General features: G+C 45.9%; 2 non-coding genes across 2 annotated transcripts; one reads left to right on the top strand and one right to left on the bottom strand.

Moving 5' to 3' along the window:
* Positions 1 to 3,627: 3,627 nt before the first annotated feature.
* trnai-uau (transfer RNA isoleucine (anticodon UAU)) lies at positions 3,628 to 3,700 on the top strand. The gene has a single exon. It is a non-coding gene; the product is annotated as a tRNA-Ile (tRNA).
* A 3,954-nt stretch (positions 3,701 to 7,654) lies between these two features.
* On the bottom strand, positions 7,655 to 7,727 carry trnak-uuu (transfer RNA lysine (anticodon UUU)). Its single transcript has one exon. It is a non-coding gene; the product is annotated as a tRNA-Lys (tRNA).
* Between the last annotated feature and the right edge of the window lie 2,007 nt (positions 7,728 to 9,734).

Below are 9,734 nucleotides of genomic sequence, written 5' to 3'. Positions count from 1 at the left end.
GATAGTATAGGATATATAACAGATTAATAGTCTGATGCTGCACCGACTGAGCTTTCTGGGCTCTAAAATTAACATAGGTTCCATTGGGACTCGAACCCATACTCCAGTCATATAAACAGCCATGTGGGAAGCTAGTTGGTTCGAGCCCCAGTGGTGTCGTTGCTGCTTTTGGACAAGTTGTTACCAATTGAATTTCCATTTGAATAGAAAGACAACCAGCTTCCCCTATTTGTGCGTTCCCAAAACCAACGTGCTGCGTGGATATCGAACCCCACACAAACATTACTTAATAAGTGTTATGGACCAGGGTTCAGAGAACCCCAAAGTGTATCATGGAGTTCACCTGACCCCAACTTTTAATAGATTGTGGCATGGGGAGCACACTGCCCACTGTACAGGTGTGGTACAGCAGAAATGGAAAAGTACTTTTTAAAGCAAAACAATGTTTATTCTATGAACTCAAGTTAACCTTCTTAAAACATACAGTGAACATCTTAGCAACCATCAATTCAAATACAACCCCAAAAGACTACAACACTAAGTAATCCTTTAATCTTTCCTTTTAACATCCATACGACTTTAAAACATCTTTTACCAGAAGCACATCAGGTTTACATTCACAACTGAAAACATTTATAATTCTGAATTCACCAAATGATCAAGAGATAGTCTTTTGATGGCAGAGAGAACAGCAGTACACTTGCTTGGTCTGGCTTCAGCTCCAACACTGACAACGAAACTAAAACACACCCTGAAGCCTGCTCAAAAACGAAAGCAAAAAGCTGACAGACAGCCCAGCTCCACCCACTCTCTGACATCACTGCAGTTGTAAACACCCATTTCTTAAAGGTACTCTCACTATAGATATTTATATACACACCCATTTATAAACACACATTTCTTAAAGGTTCTCTCACATGACAGAAGCGTACATCATGACCATTAACTGTGAGTTTTAAATTAGACAAACATTATTAATTTCTGTAAACATGATTTGCCCAAAAGTCCACTACTTTACTCCAAAATATTATTCCGATTGCCCCCTTTCGTATCCTAGCCCAAACCACCTTCAGCTGCTTCATAGATGAACTTCCTTTCATAATAAGGTCTGATGTGACGATGTGGAGATGCTGACGTTGGACTGGGGTGGGCACAGTAAGAAGTCTAACAACACCAGGTTAAAGTCCAACAGATTCATTTCAGATCACTAACTTTCGGAGCACTGCTCCTCCCTCAGGTGAATGAAGAGGTAGGTTCCAGAAACATATATACAGACAAAGTCAAAGGTGCAAGACAATGCTTTGAATGTGAGCATTCGCAGGTAATTAAGTCATTACAGATCCAGAGATAGAGGTATCCCCAGGTTAAGAGGTGCGAATTGTCTCAAGCCAGGACAGTTGGTAGGATTTTGCAAGCCCAGGCCAGATGGTGGGGGATGAATGTAATGTGACATGGATGCCAGGTTGAGGCCGTACTCATGTGTGCAGAACTTGGCTATACGTTTCTGCGCGGTGATTCTGCTTTGTCACACGTCCTGTTGCCCAAGGCAGCCTTCAGGACCCGCCAGGAGTAATTACCTCCGGCGAGTTTCACTTGTGGTTTTAGTCTTCGGGAAACAGGCGCTGTACTGCTGAGGGACAGAGTGGAGATCGGACAAGTTCCCAGAGGCGCGACCATGGGCTTCTGGATTTGCTGCTGGCAGGGCTGGCTGGAGGAGGGGGAGAGTGGCACACATCTGCTGGGGCCAGAGAGGATGGGTAACCAGGGGATGGGCCGTGGGGTCAAGGGGACCCACACGGCAGTGGGGTATCCAGGCATGGACAGCCACTGCTGTGACGGGATATCGGTGCCATGCCCAGACTGATGCTCCCGGGTTTCTCAGGTACAGTCTGGGGGCTTTCGGCGCTGTCTGTGCTTTTTCGCTGTAGTTGTGGTTCGGGGCAGGAAACACCAGAAGGGCCTGACTCATGACCAGGTGAGCCTGCAAGACACAAGACATGATTGCAGTTTGGGGTGGCTGGTGGTGTGGGGGTGGTGAGGGAGTGGAGAGCCAGTGGTGTGGAGGCAGTGAGGGCGTGGCGAGGGGTGGTGTGAGGGAGCTGGGGCGTGCTTAGGTGTGGTGTGGGGGCGGTGAGGCCGTGGACTTGACTATTCTAATGGACTCCTCGCCCACTGTACATACTGAATCCTCCATAAACCTGATGCCATCCAATTCTTCTTCACATGTCCCAATAAATCGTCTCGCATGCCCTTTGTGAAGCACATGGTTCCCAAGAGGCACTGCCTGGTTTTTGAAACCAAGCGAGGAAATGCTGGAAACGCTCAGCAGGTCTGTCAGCATCTGCAGGGAGAGAAAAGAGCAAACGTTTCGAGTCGCGATGACACTTTGTCAAAGTCTCGTTTATAGGGGCTGGTTCAAATTCAATTTCTGATCATGCCGGAAATCATATTCCACTCGCCTTGAGGCGCAGAATCAGTAAAAAATTCAATCAAAATCAGAATATCGCTAATATTTCAGGTATCAATCTTAAAGCGATGAGCAAGAATTTCTCCTTGCAATAATGGTATTATTCAGACAAAAGCATTTAGATGACACCTGGAACCGCTTTGGAATGCCAAGGCGACGCACCTTGTGCTGAAACTTAGATTGGAACAGACAGGGGTTTGAGGGGCAGCAGAGACACAATGGGCCGAGGGGCCTCTTTCCCAAATGATTAACGCGGTGAGTGCACGTCAACATCACTCATTGAGATTTAAAAGCATCGCCAGAACTGGGACTTGAACCGTGGACCCTCAGATTAAAAGTCTGACGTTCTCCCGGGTGAGCAATCCAGGCGCCAAATAACGTCGCCTACAGCGACCATTACAGGATGGTAGCGAATATTTAATCGTTTAAATGTTTTATTTCCTTCGTCAATTTAGGGCAGCACACGTGAATAGCATTGTGGCTTCACAGCGCCAGGGTCACAGATTCGATTCCCCGCTGGCTCACTGTCTGTGTGGGGTCTGCACGTTCTTCCCGTGTCTGCGTGGGTTTCCTCCGGGTGCTCCGGTTTCCTCCCACAGTCCAAAGACGTGCATGTTACGTGGATTTGCCATGATAAATTGTCCTTAGCGACCAAAAAGTCGAAGAGGGGTAACGGGGATAGGATGGAATTGAGGGTTTAAGTAGGTCGGTGCAGACCTGATGGGCCGAATGGCCTCCTTCTGCACTCTATGTTCTAATCCGACAATCATTCCCAGTTGGGTTTGAGACGGTCACTCCTGACTCTCAATTACTCAACATTCTGACGCACGTTTCACGGCCTCCAACACAGTCGCTGCTTACATTTTTTTCCAAAAGGGAAACCTCCCCTTTGCCCACAACCCCCGCGCAGGAACATTTAAACGCTCCTTAATTTTGCCTCTTTTTCAGGTAAATTACCTGACTCAAAGAAGAAACGTCGAGAACAGTCAGCTGAACGCGACTTTGTGGGAATCGCTAACATGTATATAACAAGTTTTTATACAACAAGTTTGTGTTGACAGCGGAGCAAATCGCACCAAATGGAGGTTTTGTAAAGTTTTTGGAGCGAAGGACTCAATCACAAAGTCCAGTTATATAAACAAGTCAGAAATTCACCAGCTGGTTCCGTGGTGTAGTGGTTATCGCGTCTGTTTTATATGCTGAATATCCTGGGTTCGAGCCCCAGTGGAATCAACGCTGCTTTTGACCAAGTGGTTGCCAATTGAATTTCAATGTAAATAGAAATATGACTAGCTTCACCTCTCCGTGCGTCCCCAAAGCCAACGTGCTGAATGGAAATCTCTTTCCAAACAAACATTATTCATGAGCGTGTATCATGATCCTTACGTGTGAGTTATTAAATATTCACTTCTTGAACCATTATTTGCCCAATAGTCCACTACTTGTTTCCGAACTAACATTTGTCGAAATGTCCCAACTATTGCTCTTTATCTTTGATTGGATTTGATTTGATTTATTATTGTCACATGTATTATTTTACAGTGAAAATTACTGTTTCTTGCATGCTGTACAAATAATGCATACCGTACATAGGGAAGGAAGGAGAGACTGCAGAATATAATGTTACATTCATAGCAAGGTGTAGAGAAAAGATCAACTTAATACGAGGTAGGTCCATTCAAAAGTCTGATGACAGTAGGGAAGAAGCTGTTCTTGAGTCGGTTGGGACAGGACCTCAAACGTTGGTATCTTTTTCCTGATGGAAGGAGGTGGAAGGGAGTATGTCCGGGGTGCATGGGGTCCTTAATTATGCTGGCTGCCTTTTTGAGGCAGCGGGAATTATAGACAGAGTCAATGGATGGGAGGCTGGTTTGCGTGATGGAGTGGGCTACATTCACAAACTTTGTTAGTTTCTTGCGGTCTTGGGCAGAGCAGGCTCCATGCCAAGCAGTGATGTAACCAGAAAGAATGCTTTCTGTGGTGCATCTGTAGAAGTTGGTGAGTATCGTAGCTGACATGTCAAATTTCCTTAGTCTTCTGAGAACGTAGAGCGGTTGTTGGGCTTTCTTAACTCTAGTGTCGGCATCGGGGGACCAGGACAGGTTGTTGGTGATCTGGACACCAAAAAGCTTGAAGCACTCGACACTTTCTACTTCGTTCCCATTGATGTAGACAGGGGCATGTTCTCCACTACGCTTCCTGAAGTCGATGACAATCTCCTTCGTTTCTTGACATTGAGGGAGAGATTATTGTCGTCGCACCAGTTCACCAGGTTCTCTATCTCATTCCTGTACTCTGTCTCCTCATTGTTTGAAATCCGACCCACTATGGTGGTGTCATCAGCAAATTTGAAAATCGAGTTGGAGGGGAATTTTGCCACACTGTCATCGGTATATAAGTGGTATAGGTGGGGGCTGAAGTCACAGCCTTGTGGGGCACCGGTGTTTAGGATGATTGTGGAGTAAGTGTTGTTGCCTATCCTTACGAATTGTGGCCTGTGGGTTAGAAAGTTCAGGATCAAGTCGCAGAGGGAGGAGCCAAGGCCAAGACCATGGAGTTCGGTGATGAGTTTCGTAGGAATAATGGTGTTGACGGCTGAGCTGTAGTCGATAAATAGGAGTCGGACAGAGGTACCTTTGTTACCTAGGTGTTCCAGGGTGGAGTGCAGGGCCATGGAGATGGCGTCTGCTGTAGACCTGTTGCAGTGGTAGGCGAACTGTAGTGGATCAAGGCAATCTGGGAGGCTGGAGTTGATTCGTGCCATGACTAACTTTTCGAAGCACTTCATGATGATGGATATCCGTGCCACTGGTCGATAGTCATTAAGGCATGCTGCCATGCTGCAGGAAAGGGCAGATGGAAGTAGCCTCGTCTATTGAGGATGGATGGAATTCGAATTCGGATCATGTCGGAATTCACATTCAACTCGCCTTAAAGCTCAAATTCAGCAAAAAAAATCAAACAAAAGTCAGCACGACACAGATACTTGAGTTATCTATCTTAAAGCGACGAGCAGGGATTTCTCCTTGCAATTATGTTATTATTCACACAAGAAGAGTTTAGATGAGACCTGGAACCGCTGTGAAATTTCAAGGCGACGGACCTTGTGCTGAGATTGGAACAGACAGGGGTTTCCGGGGCAGCAGAGACACAAGGGGCCGATGGGCTTCCTTCGGTGTTAATTAACTCGATGAGTTCGCGTCAGCATCAATCATTGAAATTACCGCCCGAGGAGAAATTTGAACTCTGGACCCTCAGATTAAAAGCCAGATGTTCTACCGACTGCGCTATCCGAGCCAGAGCAAAGCCCCCAATAATGACTATTACTGGCTGGCCGCGAACATTGCATCGTTCAAACTTTACATTTCCCTCGTCAGTTAGACAATCATTCCCAGTTGGGTTTGGGGCAGTCACTTCCTGACTCTCAATTCCTCAACATTCTGACTCACGTTTCACTGGCTCCAACGCATCAGCTTCAAAAATGTTCTTTCCAAAAGTGAAATCTCCCCTTTGCCCACATTCTCAGCGCCGCAACATTGAAAAGCTCTTTCGTTTTGTCTCTTTTGCGGGGGAAATTGCAAAAACGTTCAGAACAATCAGATAAACGCGACTTTAAGGAAAAGGCAAACATGTCTGCAACAGGTCAGGTGCTGACAACTGAGCAAATCCCACCAAATGGACGATTTGCAACAATCACAACCTCCAGTAATATAAAGAGGTCAGTGTGTCGCCAGCTGGTTCCACGGTGTAGTGGTTAGCACGCCTGCTTTTAACGCGGGAGGTCCTGGGTTCGAGCTCCTGTGGAATTATTGCTGCTTTTGGACATCTCGTTGCCAACTGAATTTCCATGTGAATAGAAATACAACCAGCTTCCCCCATCTGTGCGTTGCCAAAGCTGGCGTGTTGAGTCGCAATCTCTTTCCAACCCCTATTTAATTAGCGTTCATCTTGACCATTGCCTGTGAGCTCTTAAATAAGCAAATCAGCACTCTGTCCTTTAAAAATATTTTGTCCAAAAATTAGTTTACAGACTGAAATATTTCGAAATTTCCCAACTAATGCTCTGTATCTCGTGACCCTTCGCCATCTCAAATTCCCCTTTGCCTCCTGTCCCTTCCCCAACTTTCAATCACCTTTTACATTTTGTTCTGCCAATCTGTTAAACGCGCGTTTCTCTCACTCACCGCCTTTTCTCAATACCCATTCGGCGCTGTGACCCTTGTTCGAATTTCACCTTGGCAAAACGTGCCACTCACCACACCAACAGCCATTCTGTATCCAATTCCTTTTTCTTAGAACATTGACACAACATTTCCTAGACATCATTATGGTCATTCCACCACAAACTGCAATTTCAAACTACTAAAAACAATACACTAGCGCTCCATAATTTCAGCTCTCATCTAATTCCCGTGAAACTGGGTGTGGTGTGGATTTCTGGAACTCTGCAGTCCATGTGGTGTAGGTGCACCCAGAAAGCGGTTAGGAAGGAAGCTCCATGATTTGTACCCAACAAGAGTGAGTGAATGGGGATATGGTTCGAAGTGAATATGGCGCGTGTTCCTTGGAGGGGAATCTGCAGGTGGTGCGGCACAGTTAGCAATCGGCGCTGACAATACTTGTTTTGTCAATGAAAATAATACTGCAGTTACACTTCAATACAAAGTCAGTACGAACTACCATTACAGAACACTACATTGCCTGCCAGCATTCTCAATGAATTCAGAAAACAAAGAGAAATGTATTTACATGTAATATATGATGGAATTTATTGGAACATTACAATGAGGTTTAATTGAAGAGCAGGAAAGGACAGATCCAGAGAGCATCCTTTACTGGATGAAATTCAATTTCTGATCATGTCGGAATTCAGATTCAACGCGCCTAAAAGCTCAAGATCAGCAAAAAAATGATAATAAATCAGCATAACGTAAATATTTCAGGTATCAACCTGAAAGCGATGGGCAGAGATTTCTTCTTGTAATGATGGTATTATTCACACAAAAGAGAATAGATGAAATCTTGAACCCCCTGGAATGCAAAGGCGACGGTCCTTGGCTGGAAACTGTGATAGGAACAGACAGGGGTTTGAGGGGTAGCAGAGGCAAAATGGGCGGATGGGCTTCTTTCCCAGTGGATTCACTCGATGCGTTCACGTCAGCATCGATCATTGGGATCTAAAATGATCGCCCGAACAGGGACTTGAACCCTGGACCCTCAGATTAAAAGTCTGATGCTCTACCGACTGAGCTATCCGGGCTGTGAGTAATGCCGCTTGTAGTGACCGCATTCCCCCTTCGCTGTTGCTCCTCTCGCTCCGCTGTTGCTCCTCTTGCCTCTGCTTGTGCTGTGCCTCTCCTCCAGAACAAACAGCTGCTTCCTTTGCCCTGCGCCACTCTCTGAATCCGGACAGCATATCAGCAGCTCCGCCTCTGGATTCAGGGCGAGTTCAGAGCTGTGCTGCTCTTCGACGCTTCACTGCGATACTCCGCCCACCGAGTCCCTTTCCTGGAGACTGGTTATTCCCTGTTGGGTTTGAGACAGTCACTTCCTGACTCTCAATGACTCAACATTCTGTCTCAAGGTTCGCTGCGTCCAGCACGCTTGCTTCAAATCTGTTCTTTACAAAATCGAAACCTCCCCTTTGCCTAACAACTTCCGCGCCGTACCGGCCTCCTCGAACAGGCGCCGGAATGTGGTGACTAGGGGCTTTTTACTGTAACTTCATTGAAGCCTACTTGTGACAATGAGCGATTTTCATTTCATTTTCATTTAATTAAACGCTCTTTCATTTTGAGTCTTTTTCGAGAATTGCCTGACTCAAAGAGAAAAAATTGGGCACAATCAGCTGAACGCGACTTTGTGGGACACGCAAACATGTTATACAGCAAGTCAGGTGTTGACAGCTGATCCATTCCCATCAATTAGACGCTTTACAAAGGTTCCGGATCGATGGAACAATCACAAACTCCAGTCATATAAGGAGTGCATCTGCCGCCAGCTGGTTCCATGGTGTAGTGGTTATCACGTAAGCTTTACACGCAGCAGGCCCTGGTTTCGAGCCCCAGTGGAACCATTGCTGCTTTTGGACGAGTTGTGACCAATTGAATTTCCATGTGAACAGAAAGACAACCACGAAAGAGGAAATGCTGGAAAATCTCAGCACGTCGGGCAGCATCCACAGGGAGAGCTAAGAGCGCACGTTTCGAGTCCGATGACTCTTTGTCAAAGCTAACAGACAGAGAAAGTGGGAAATATTTTACTGTGGAGTGAGAAAGAAAGATGAGCCATAGCCACAGAAACCCAAGGAAACCGGGTGCAAATGGCCACAGAAACCCAGGGGACAGAGTGCAGAATGGCTTTGAATGAAGAAAACAAAGTGAAATGTATTTAAATATAAATGTGATGGAATATAACAATGAGGTTTCACTGAACAGCAGCAATGGACAGATCCAAAGAGCATCATTTATTGGGACTGGATGAAATTCAATTTATGATCATAGAATCATAGAATCATAGAAGTTTACAGCATGGAAACAGGCCCTTCGGCCCAACCAGTCCATGTCGCCCAGTTTTTACCATTAAGCTAGTCCCAGTTGCCCGCACTTGGCCCATAACCCTCTATACCCATCTTACCCATGTAACTATCTAAATGCTTTTTAAACGACACAATTGTACCCGCCTCTACTACTACGTCTGGCAGCACATTCCAGACACTCACTGCCCTCTGAGTGAAGAAATTGCCCCTCTGGGCCCTTCTGAATCTCTCCCCTCTCACCTTAAACCTATGCCCTCTAGATTTAGACTCCCCTACCTTTGGGAAAAGATGTTGACTATCTACCTTATCTATGCCCCTCTTTATTTTATAGACCTCTATAAGATCACCCCTAAGCCTCCTACGCTCCAGGGAAAAATGTCCCAGTCTATCCAGCCTCTCCTTATAACTCAAACCACCAAGTCCCGGTAACATCCTAGTAAATCTTTTCTGCACTCTTTCTAGTTTAACAATAACCTTTCTATAATAGGGTGACCAGAACTGCACACAGTATTCCAAGTGTGGCCGTACCAATGTCTTGTACAACTTCAACAAGACGTCCCAATTCCTGTATTCAATGTTCTGACCAATGAAACCAAGCATGCCGATTGCCTTCTTCACCACCCTGTCCACCTGCGACTCCACCTTCAAGGAGCTATGTACCTGTACTCCTAGATCTCTTTGTTCTGTAACTCTCCCCAACGCCATACCATTAACTGAGTAGGTCCTGGC

This window comes from Scyliorhinus torazame, chromosome 4, assembly GCF_047496885.1.
Source record: "Scyliorhinus torazame isolate Kashiwa2021f chromosome 4, sScyTor2.1, whole genome shotgun sequence".
Lineage (NCBI taxonomy): Eukaryota > Metazoa > Chordata > Chondrichthyes > Carcharhiniformes > Scyliorhinidae > Scyliorhinus > Scyliorhinus torazame.
This window is presented reverse-complemented; position numbering and strand designations above follow the sequence as displayed.